The sequence below is a fragment of the Pelodiscus sinensis genome, chromosome 24, assembly GCF_049634645.1.
Source record: "Pelodiscus sinensis isolate JC-2024 chromosome 24, ASM4963464v1, whole genome shotgun sequence".
Taxonomy (NCBI): Eukaryota; Metazoa; Chordata; order Testudines; family Trionychidae; genus Pelodiscus; species Pelodiscus sinensis.
The window spans coordinates 7638961-7651339 of record NC_134734.1 but is presented as its reverse complement, the minus strand read 5'-3'; the positions used below and the strand labels follow the sequence as shown (position 1 = coordinate 7651339).

The window sequence follows — 12379 nt, the reverse complement described above, 5'->3', positions numbered from 1 at the left end:
GAGAGTAGTTAGGGGCTGTGTGAGGGTAGGAGGTAGCTCAAGAGGTAGGCAGTGGATGGCAAGGGGCTGTGTGCGGGCAGAGGATAGCTAGGGGCTGTGTGTGGGCAGGGTGTAGCTCAAGAGGCAGGCAGAGGATAGCTAGGGACTGTGTGAGAGCAGGGTGTAGCTCAAGAGGCAGGCAGAGGATAGCTAGGGGCTGTGTGTGGGTAGGGTGTAGCTCAAGAGGCAGGCAGAGGATAGCTACGGGCTGTGTGAGGGCAGGGTGTAGCTCAGGTGGCAGGCAGAGGATAGCTAGGGGCTGTGTGTGGGCAGGGTATAGCTCAAGAGGCAGGCAGAGGATAGCTAGGGGCTGTGTGAGGGCAGGGTGTAGCTCAAGAGGCAGGCAGAGGATAGCTAGGGGCTGTGTGTGGGCAGGGTGTAGCTCAGGTGGCAGGCAGAGGATAGCTAGGGGCTGTGTGAGGGCAGGGTGTAGCTCAGGTGGCAGGCAGAAGATAGCTAGGGGCTGTGTGAGGGCAGGGTGTAGCTCAAGAGGCAGGCAGAGGATAGCTAGGGGCTGTGTGTGGGCAGGGTGTAGCTCAGGTGGCAGGCAGAGGATAGCTAGGGGCTGTGTGAGGGCAGGGTGTAGCTCAAGAGGCAGGCAGAGGATAGCTAGGGGCTGTGTGTGGGCAGGGTGTAGCTCAAGAGGCAGGCAGAGGATAGCTAGGGGCTGTGTGAGGGCAGGGTGTAGCTCAGGTGGCAGGCAGAGGATAGCTAGGGGCTGTGTGAGGGCAGGGTGTAGCTCAAGAGGCAGGCAGAGGATAGCTAGGGGCTGTGTGTGGGCAGGGTGTAGCTCAAGAGGCAGGCAGAGGATAGCTAGGGGCTGTGTGAGGGCAGGGTGTAGCTCAAGAGGCAGGCAGAGGATAGCTAGGGGCTGTGTGAGGGCAGGGTGTAGCTCAAGAGGCAGGCAGGGGATAGCTAGGGGCTGTGTGAGGGCAGGGTGTAGCTCAAGAGGCAGGCAGGGGGTAGCTAGGGGCTGTGTGAGGGCAGGGTGTAGCTCAAGAGGCAGGCAGAGGATAGCTAGGGGCTGTGTGAGGGCAGGGTGTAGCTCAAGAGGCAGGCAGGGGGTAGCTAGGGGCTGTGTGAGGGCAGGGTGTAGCTCAGGTGGCAGGCAGAGGATAGCTAGGGGCTGTGTGAGGCCAGGGGATAGCTCAGGTGGCAGGCAGGGGGTAGCTAGGGGCCCTGTTCCCTGAGGGCTCCCCCGCAGTCCCTGTTCCCCGAGGGCTCTGCCAGCCACAGAACTGAGTTTCCCACTCCAGTGGCTCTTACCAGGTGTGTGAATAAAAGGGGCTGGGAACTGACAGCTGCTCAACCCCCTGTACCAGCCGCAGGAGCGGCACAGGGCTGCCCAACTCCGGTTCCAGCTCCGGCTCCTGCCTCCACACCAGCCGGGGGCGGGGAGAGACCAGGGTGGGTCTGGCCCCAGCACTGCTCCCTTCCACTGAAGTTGGGGGTGGCAACATCCCCAGCGTCCTCAGCTCTGCCTATGGGCTCTGGGGCTTCTGCTGCCCAGGGCTGCTCCTGGCTACAGTTTAGAGGACTGCGGCTCCTGCTTGCAGCTCCTGGCTACATTAGTGACAGGGAGGGAGAACACCAGGGATCAGGGCTTCAGCCTGGGGAGAGGGGCACGCCCAGGATGGGGACTTCAGCTCTGAAGCTCCTATCTTCAACCCTGCAGCCTCAATTAGCAACTGCCCTCTCTGCTAATTGGCCAGCAGGGGAACAAAAGAGATGAGACAATTTTCCCCCTTTTTCAAAAAAAGGCAGGACTCTGTGAAGGGGCTTGAATAGGGGCTGTCGTGTGGAAAGCGGGGCAGATGGGCACTCTCTCCAGAGGCTGAGCTCTGTCACCAACCAAAGTTGGTCCAAAACAAAACTCTAGGGGTATGTCTACACTACAGCGCTAGTTCGAACTAACTTTGCAGTGTAGACATACCCTAGGAGTCTCAGCTTCTCCTGGCCCTAAGCAATGGTCTGGGCTCCCCCAGACAACGGTGAGTGTTAAAAATGTTCAAAACACAGAAAGCCGCTACACCAGGGCTATGTCTACACTGGCAGCTTCTTGTGCAAGAATATCTTGCGCAAGGGTTCTTGTGCAAGAACTATTGCACAGGAAAACATCCACACTGCCATGTGCAAGCTGTGCTTTTGCACAAGAGCATCCATGGCAGTGTGAACACTATCTTGTGCAAGAAAGCTCTGGTGGCCATTTTAGTCATAGGGCTTTCTTGCGCAAGAAACCCCTGCCGAGCGTCCACACTACCCTCTTGCACAAGAGCTCTTGCGGAAGAGAGCTTACACCTGTTAGAAAAGAGCGTAGCTCTTGCACACGAAGCCCTCTCCTACCACGCCGTACTGTAAATCTTCTTGTGCAAGAGCGGGTGGGTAGTGTGGACGCGCTGAGGAAGAATGGCCATTCTTGCACAATAACCCACCAGTGTAGACATAGCCAAACTGTTTCTATTACATGTTAAACAGCGCATTGGACCAAGCCAGAGTAGCAGAGGTGAGGGGGGGTGGGGGCAGAGCCTGGGTCCTCACTAGAGCTCTCAGCCTTAGGCCCTGACCCATGTGACTTACAGTTTCATTCTCGGCTCCTCACAGCGACAGCAGGAACCCAGTGACTGCCAGCGGTTTGCAGGGGATCGGGGAAGGAGAGGCGCTTCCTTTCATGAAGTGTAGACATGACACAACGCTGCGCCCATAAGGCCCTGCCCCGCGCCATTGCAACGCACTGTTAAGTACCACTTGGAGAGGGAACAGAAACAGCTACAAGAAGAGAGCTGTGGATGAGAAGGGGGGTGGGATGAAAGGCAAATGGGTTTCAAGAAGGTCGCAGCAGGCAGGCAGGCAGGCAGGCAGACACCACCCATTTCCACTCCTGTTCAGATGGGGGCTGGGGCAGACACATAGGTCAGCTGATCTCAGACTCATTTGTTGCCCTGCACACCCACCTGCCAGAATGTGAGTGCAGTGTGTTGGTGCAGGTGCTGTTTTGCTGTTTGTTTACCTCTGGTGTTCAGGTCCCAGGCTTACCCCAGTAAATAAGAGCCCTGGCAGAGAACAGGAGTGGGGGATGGGGGGGGGCATAATGTGACCTAGTTTAGAGAACATCTTTTTGGAGCAGGTTCCAGAGCTTGTCTCTTTCACCAGCCATATTTGGTCCAATAACAGATGTCACCTCACCCGCCCTATGGCTCTCATCAGGGTACCCACAGGACTACAAGGAACCAGTGAACCCCATGAAGTGTCAGTAGCATGTGTCAAGATTAACCAGATACAGGCCTGGTTTGTGCAGTTAACTGTTCTTTCCCTAGTCCAGCTGAGAAGTTTAGATCCCTGAATTTGGACTCTTAACAAGTTTTTAAGCAGCAATTTTTCTGCTTTCGCTGTGTGTAAATTTCCACGATTACTGATGGAAACGTGTTTGTGGATTTTTGTGTGTGTGTGTTGAATTCCATAGCTAATTTCCAAGGGTATGTCTACACTACAATGTTAGTTCGAAGTAACGGACGTTAGTTCGAACTAACATTCATAGCCGCTACACTAGCGCTCCGCTAGTTCGAATTTGAATCGAACTAGCGGAGCGCTTAGTTCGAACTAGGTAAACCTCATTTTACGAGGAGTACAGATAGTTCGGAACTACGTAGTTCGAACTATCTAGCCCGTGCCGCGTGTAGCCGCGCGGCACGGGGTTCGAACAAGCCGGCTTTTAAAAATGGCGGAGCCGGCTTTATGCTAATGAAGCCTGGGAAATTCAAATCCCGGGCTTCATTAGCACGTTCGGTATGCATACATTACCCTGCTAGTTCGAACTAGCGGGGTAGTGTAGACATACCCGGGGTGTGTAGCCCCTTAATTCGAACTAGTGGGAGGCTAGCCCTCCCCAGGTTTCCCTGGTGGCCACTCTGGCCAACACTAGGGAAACTCTATGCCCCCCTCCCGGCCCCGGAACCCTTAAAGGGGCACGGGCTGGCTACGGTGCCCGTGCCAGGTGCAAGCCTGCCAGCACCCAGCCAGCAGACCCTGCACCTGGCACGGCACAGAGCCACCCACCCGATGTCCCCCAGCCCACCCTCTCTTCCCGGGACCAGGCTGGCAGCTCCCAGGAGCTTGCCCTGGACCGCAAGAGGCGGGCACCTTCCTGGGCTAGTGCGGACATCGTGGACCTCGTCCACGATCTCCGCACTAGGCACAGGAAAGTGGCCGTCTAGGGCAGGAGAGCTGCCAGCCTGGCCACCCAGGAGCAGGAGTGCATGAAAATCAAGGGGGTCCACTGAGACCCCCCCGACCCTGAGCCCTGAGCTTACAATGGCCGTCCTGGGTCAGACCAAAGGTCCATCTAGCCCAGTAGCCTGTCTGCCGACAGCGGCCAACCCTAGGGACCCTGGAGGGGATGGACCAAAGACAGTGACCAAGCCATTTGTCTCGTGCCATCCCTCTCCAGCCTTCTACAAACTTTGGGCAGAGACACCACTCCTACCCCCTGGCTAAGACTACTCCATGGACCCAACCTCCATGACTTGATCTCACTTCCCTTTAAACTCTGTTCTAGTTGTAGCCTTCACAGCCTCCTGCAGCAAGGAGTTCCGCAGGTTAACTATTTGCTTTGTCAAGAAGAACAACTTTCTCTTACTAGTTTCAAGCCTGATACCCATTCCTTTCCTTTGGTGTCCTCTAGTCCTTCTTTATGGGAACTCAGGAAGAACTTTTCTGAATGCACCCTCTCCACCCAACCCCTGCTTTTAGAGACCTCTATCCTGTCCCTGCTCCAGCTCCTCTTTTCTAAGCTGAACAGTCCCAGTCTCTGTAGCCTCTTTTCATCTGGGACCTGTTCCCAACCCCTGATCATGTTAGTTGCCCTCCCCTCTCCCAGCCTTTCTCTTCCCCTCTCCCACCTCCTTTTCCCAGTCTCCCCCAGTTTTGTTCAATAAAGACAGAGTCAATGTTGGAAGAAATGTTATCTTTATTTTGTACATCAATAAGAAGGGGGGCTAGGGAAGGGTAAGTGGAAGGAGGTGAGGGAGGAATGGGGTACGAGCCCCCGATGGGGAGGACTGGGCTGGCTCTGCGGGCTTCTGGGGGTGGAAGCTCTCCTGCAGCCCCCCGATTGCCCCCTCTCCCCAGATCGCAACCTGCGGCAAGTGCAGCCGGGCTGATGGCCAAGTGGTGTGATGTGCCCAGTGTGGGTACTCCGGGCAATCCAAGCCAGGACTGCTTTGCAAGCGGGGCACCCCTGAGAACTTTCTGTCTGGGGTGGGGGTCGGGACCCTTTAAGCGCAGCCCTCGGCTAGCTTGAGACAGCATCTCCACGCTCTAAGTCCTCCTCTGATGCCCTGCCGGCACTGCTTCCGGCCATCCTTAAGCCCTGTTCAGGGTCCACTCAATGTGGACTTGCTAGTTCGAATTAGCAAAACGCTAATTCGAACTAGTTTTTAGTTCTAGATGCGTTAGTTCGAATTAGCTTAGTTCGAATTAACTAATTCGAACTAAGTTAGTTCGAATTAGCGCTGTAGTGTAGATGTACCCTGTGTTACCTCCTTCATCCAGTAGGGGCTGCACACCCTCTCTGATCACCTTCTTCTTGCTAACATGCTGTAGAAACCTTTCTTGTTATCCTTCACATCCTTTGCCAGTCGCAATTCCAATTGCGCTTTCGCCTTCCTGATAACCCCCCGGCATTCTCGAGCTAGACATTTATACCCCTCCCTGTCCAAGTTTCCACTTTTTGTAAGCTCCCTTTTTGTGCTTACGTTCACCAAGGTTTTCCCCCGTAAGCCAATCCGGTCTCCTACCATGTTTGCCTCTCTTGCTATGCATCCAGATGGTTTCTTTCTGTGCCTTCAATAAGGCTTCTTTAAAATACTGCCAGCTGTCCTGGACTCCTTTTTCCTTCATGTTAGCATCCCAGGGGATTCTGCCCATCTGGTCTTGGAGGGAGTCAACGTCTGTTTTTCTGAAGTCCAAGGTGTGTATTTTACTACTCTCTTTTTAGAAGCGTAGCGAGGGTCTTACACGCCATGGGGCAAAGTAAAATTTGCGCTTCCCTCTCCCCCACCCGCTGCCATGTGGCAGGGCCCAGAACCTGGTGCACAGCTGAGCCTGACCCTGGGGAGGGGAAGAGAACTTGTAGTGCATCTTCCCCCACTTCCTCCAGTTTAGGGCTGGGCTCCCACATGCACTAACAGAGATGGCGGAGATGGAGGTTGGTCAGGCTGGGAGCAGAGAGGCAGGGAGGAGGCTCCAGCTGCCGGCGGCAGGCAGAGTAGGAGCAGGTGAGCCGCGCGATGACAGGGGGAGCAGAAGGGATTAAACTGGCACCTCCCTAGCATGGTGCCCAGGGGCAACTGAACCCTCCAGCCCCCACACTACACCACTGCTCCCCCCCTCCTGCACATCTACCATCGTATGCATGTGCAAGATTTGTGAGAGCCATCCCATGAATCTGCAGGTAGTGTCTGGGGCGCCTGCTTCTGGGGGGTGTCTCAATGCTGCCACATTCACCTCCAAAGAGGGGGCTTCCCAAAGCAGGTCCTTGCTGCAGACCCCTAAGGCATCCACAGGTCCAGTCTCCTTTCAATGGGTCCACTTCCCAGGGCATTGGTCTTGGATCTGGCTTCCCTCCCCTCTCCAATCCTTGCAACTGCTCAGAGGTGCTCGCCTTCCGCCTTCTCCATTCCCACCTCATCCACCCCACAGGGACAGTCTCTGCCTCACTTGTCCTAGGGACTATTCTACCAAGACATTATTATGTCCATGTAAAAGGACTCAATACAAAGCTAAAAACTTCAATGAGAGAATGCTGCAGGGAGACACCTCTGCCTGCCTCCACCCCTCTCCCCCAGAGTCTACAGCCTCATCGCAAAGTGGGGGAGGGGAAGGAAAGGGGCGGAGGCCCATCCAACAGGACTGACGCAGTCATGAGCAAGCCATGCCCGGGAGCCATTCTCCTGTCCATTGCTGGTGCTGTGTTGCTTCAGGCACCTTGAAATGCAGTCACCTCTGGGGTGGTGCTGGACAGCTGTTTAACATCTGCAGAAGGTTTCAGGCAGGGGGCAGTGCGAGCTGCCTTCCTGCAGAGCTCCCATCAGAACTACTGTGCCCTCCTGGTTTAGGAAAAGAATAAACAGGAGGATTGGAAATTAGACAGGGAATGAGCCATCCACATAAGGCCCCAACTGGAGTATCGTGTCCAGAGGTCTAGAGAACATGAGCTATGAGTCAAGGCTGAAGGAATTGGCCTTGTTTAGTTTGGAAAAGAGAAGACAGAGAAGGGACATGAGAGCAGCTTTCAAGTTTCTAAAAGAGTATCGTAAGGAGGAGGAAGAAAAATTGTTCTCCTTGGCCTCTGAGGTTAGGACGAGAAGCAAGGGGCTTAAATTGCAGCAAGGGAAGTTTAGGTTGGACATTAGGGAAAACTTCCTGCCTGTGAGGGTGGTTAAACACTGGAATAAATAAATGGGATGAGCTAGGGATCTGGAGTATGAGAGAGGCTCTGAGTTGAGCTTGGGACAGGCAGTTGGGATGCTGGAGGGGGTTCTAGGAGCAGGCTCTGGGAAGGTGTTGGATGCAGGGGTGCTTGGGGCTAGGGCAGGGGATTGGAGTGCAGGAGGAGGTTCATGACTGGGGTGGGGTTTCAGAATGTGGGCTCCAACTGGGCCCTGCTGACCTCAGGTGGCTCCCGCAGGCCACATGTTGATCCCCACATAAACCCAAACCACACCGTGGGCTGCAAACAAATCGGCTGTGGGCAGCATGCAGCCAACGGGCCATGTGTTGAGTAGCCCTGGGTGCTTGATCCTGCTGTGAGGGCAAGGGACTGGACTCTATAACCTCACAAGGTCCCTTCCAGATGTAGTGTTCTGTGATTCTATACTGCCTGCATGGGGTTAGATAGGGATGGGTCCCCAGAACCCAACCATACCTCCGTGAGCCAGCCTGTGCCCCTTGCTCTCAGACTGAACTGGAGATAGTGCCCCCTAGAGATGCCCTGTGGCCTCCTGAACACCAGTGGGATTTTGGTGCCAGGCCCCCTTGAACTGGGGGTCGTCAAGCCCTGTTCTCTCCCTCACTGTGGGGTCTCAGGGGCCGGGCCCTATGGTGCCTCTAGGCAGGTGTCGCAGCGCAAGGGGAGTGAATTGGCTTGATCCGAAGCATTCCCCCTACAGGGCTCAGCAAACCTGGGGATGGCGCTCAGTGGATGGGAGAAGTGGGGGCAAGGGGTGGCTGCCGGGTATCAGTCTCTGCCCCTTGCTGCTGTTAGTTCGGCTGCACCGTGGGCCGGTGGACAGCTGCCAGGACTGTCTCCTTTGAGCAGGGGCAGCTTGATCGCAGCACGAGCTAGCCAGGGCATGATTGCTGAAGCCTCCCCACCATGCGATTGATCCCCACATTAGCCAAATTACAGCGAGCCGTGTTATGCTGGCCTGTGCTGTGGTCACGTCTTCGCTACACATGTAGACAGTCCCTGAACCACTGGAAACTGAGCTTCTAGTTTGGCCTGGTGTGTGACCTCAGGCATATCGCAGCCCCCCTCTGTGCCTCAGTTTCCCCAGCTGTAAATTGGGAACAATGCTGGCCTCCTTGGGAAAGCCCCCTGAGTGCTACCACTGGGCAGAGTGAGTGCTGGTGAGGATTAGCCTTGCCTTGGTCATGTGGGCTTGACCATTCTAGTGGGCAGATGGCACCATCAGTTGCTTGACAGCACTTTGTGTCCGTATGAAATCAAGTGAGGTGGTCCAGTGTCAGGCGGGTGAGTGGCTGAAAGTCAGTGGGCAGGGAACCGGGTACCAGGTCACTGGGAAGGGGGCAGAGTTCACAAATGACAAAGCTCTTCTCCCTTCCCCGACAGCCAAGCTATCACTTTACTGCGGGTCCTTAACACGTGCTGTCCCTTGCCTTGGCTGGGCTCTGCTTCGGGGCAGGCCTGGCTCCCCTAGCCCAGAATCACAGAAGTGCTCAAAAAGTGAGGTTGGGAGACACAAGCACCCAGACCCATGATTCCCCACCCTGCTGTTCTGGCCCCAAGACCCCACCCACACACTGCCCCCCCAAATGCTCCTGCACTACCTCTTCCTCCCAAGACCCACCCCTCACTTGCACTCTCCCGCTGCCATTGCCTGCCCTTACACACCTCTGGCCCCCCATCACCGGCTCTATGCCCCCTGGCCCTGGCCTGCCCGACCAGGGGCTGCCACTGGAGACTGGCAGATTTTCTACCAGCTGATGCCAGAGCCAGGCCGCAACCCCAGCTAGCGCCCCCCCCCCAACCAAATCTCCCTCCAGCAGAACCAGGGACCACAGGAACCCGTTGGGCAAGTTCATTTTACTTTTAAAAGAGGCTGCTCCTGCCAGCTGCCTCTGCTCAGTGTGTTCCAGACAGCAGCACGTGGCCTAGCTGCCGGCTCACTGATCTAACGTCAGGTGGGCCTGCGCAGCGTGCGCTCCACTCCCACCCTGGACATACACAAATCCGTGGGGCTGGATCTAATACATCCAAGGCTGCGGAGGGATGACTGATGTGATTGCAGAGCCATTGGCCATTATCTTTGAAAATTCATGGAGATCAGGGGAGGACCCAGACAATTGGAAAAAAGCAAACGCAGTGCCCATCTTTAAAAAGGGAAGAAGGACAATTCAGGGAACTACAGATCGGTCAGCCTCACCTCAGTCCCTGGAAAAATCATGGAGGGATCCTCAAGGAATCCATTCTGAAGCACGTGGAAGAGAGCAAAGTGATCAGGAATAGTCAACATGGCTCAGCACAAGACTGAAACACACTATCCTGGGCACCGCAATACAACACAAACACCATCCTGCATACCACAACCCCCTTCCCTCTCCTGAACACTGAAACACACACATTGCAACACACTGTCCTACACACTGCAACACAAAACATTGCCCTACATATTGCAACACAACACACACCATCCTATACACTGCTACGCACAGCAACACCACACACACTGCAATAAACCATCCTATGCACAGCAACACAACATACACTGTCCTACACACCACACCACAACACACACCAGCCTACACACTACAACACAGCAACACAACATACACTGTCCTACACACCACAACACACACCAGCCTACACACTGCAACAGCAACACACCTATCCTACACATGACAGCACACCCATCCTACACATGGCAACACACCTGCCTACAGTCGTACACAACTCACACCATCTTACACACTACAACACAACATATACTGTCCTGCAACAGTACAATATACTGTCACACACATTGCAACACAACAGCAACACATCATCCTATATACTGTAAAACAACACACACTGCAACACATAATCCAACACACTGCAACACAGTCCAACACAACAGTGTCCTACACATTGCAACACAAACACTACAACACAACAGTGGCCTAGATACCCCAACATAATCCATGACACACATACCATAACATTACAACACAATTTCTTACATATTTCAGCACAATCCAACATACACACATCAGTGTCCCACTCAATGCAAAGCTACAACACTATCCAACACTTCACAGCACATGAATCCCCCCTACTCCCAAATACACACAGCTCAACAAAAACATTGTAACATAACACCCTGCAACAGAGTCCAACATGCCATCCCATCTGACACTTTTTGGCTCCTCCACACATGCTATGAAACAGCATACCACATCACAATAGTGTGATGTAGATGACTATTGTGCAGGCTTTGTGTTACAGTGCATTGTGGTATTGTATGGTGTGTTGCACACCAAGATATTGAGCAGTGGTTTTGAATGCAGCACCCGCTGTGCCTTTGAAATGCCACACATCACACAACACAATGCAATGCCTCAGGACAGTGCAATGCACAACACATAGAGACTGAAATGCAGCACAACTCACACCAGCACCACACAATGCAATGCCCCACAAGCGCAGCAAAGCACAACCCACTTGGGCTGTGACATAGAACACACTAACACATTGCAATTCCTGCCCACCGCTGCCCCCAGAGCCTGCAATGCACCCCACACATCAGAGCAATGACATGCAACCTTGACGACAGGCCCTCCTGCTCAGGTAGTCAGCGTGGGTCCTACCCATCCCCCACCCCATCTCCCAGAGTGGAGGGGATCGGATCCAGCCCTCCCCCCTTAACTATGGCCTCCCATCACGCGCCTGGCCCAGTGGGCCCTCCCTGGCATCACCAGGCCAGGCATGTGCGGCCTTTAATGAGGATTTTGTCTGGGCCCCTAATTACGCAGCAATAAGGTCATTAGCAGAGCTGCCAGGGAACAGGGGCTCTGTGGTGCCAGAAGTGGGATTCCAGTGCCTGGCCCCTGGGCTTAGACAAATGCCCCATTCAAAGCCTGGGGACATCAGGGCAGGGGTGAGGTGTGGGGACTTCCAAGGGCAGCACACATACTGCTGCCAGCCACAGGCGAAGAGGACAAGCTCTGGGCTAGGCAGAGACCACCACCCACCCCATAACTCCCCTGAGACAGAGCCAGCTCTGGGTGGAGCTTGGGGGGGAAACAAGAACAAGACCAGATCAGAGTGCTGTTTCCTGGGGCGGGGGGAGCAGAATCAGAGCAAGGCTGGATCCTGGTGCTGTTTCCTGAGGTGAGAAGGGGTGGAGTCAGAGCAAGGCCAGATCTTGATACTGTGGTGAGGGGCTCAGAGCAAGGCTGGATTCTCGGCTGTGGTGGGGGAGGGGATATCAGAGCAAGGCCGGATCCTGGTGCTGGGTTTGGGGGGCGTTTGAGCAAGGCTGGATCCTGGTGCTGTATTGGCGGGGGAGGGGGAAGGACGGGGATCAGAGCAAGGCTGGATCCTGGTGCTGTGTCTGGGGGAGGGGACGGTTATTCTGGATCGACCTCCCAATTCAACCCAGGCCGTGAACCCTCAGTTTGGAGGGGTGCATGAGGGCAGAACTGCTTCCCCCAGAAGTTGCCTCCTCTTTCAGAAGCACCATGGGGCGCCCCACACTGCCAACAGGAAGCTGCAGAAGCCGGTGGCCAGGCTGGTACAGTGGCGCCGTGGCTTAGTTGGTTAAAGCGCCTGTCTAGTAAACAGGAGATCCTGGGTTCGAATCCCAGCGGTGCCTGCACGAAGATGCCCCTTTTCCGGAAGCCCCTGCAGACACAGAGCTGCTTTTTCTGGCACCCACCTCCTCATCTTTTATCAAGCGGGAGGCGGGGGTCCTGTGAGCAGGGCGGGTACAATGGGCGGGAAGGGGGAGGAGCCCAGGCGTCCCGTGCCGGGCTCTGCCAGCGAGATGAACCGGAGGCGCCCCCGGCCTCCCCCTCTCCTGCATTCCCGTGACTCGCAGAGAAGCCGCCCCCGACCTTCCAA

General features: G+C 55.1%; 1 non-coding gene across 1 annotated transcript; it reads left to right on the top strand.

Moving 5' to 3' along the window:
- Nucleotides 1-12057: 12057 nt before the first annotated feature.
- On the top strand, nt 12058-12131 carry TRNAT-AGU (transfer RNA threonine (anticodon AGU)). The gene has a single exon. It is a non-coding gene; the product is annotated as a tRNA-Thr (tRNA).
- The last annotated feature ends 248 nt before the right edge of the window (nt 12132-12379 follow it).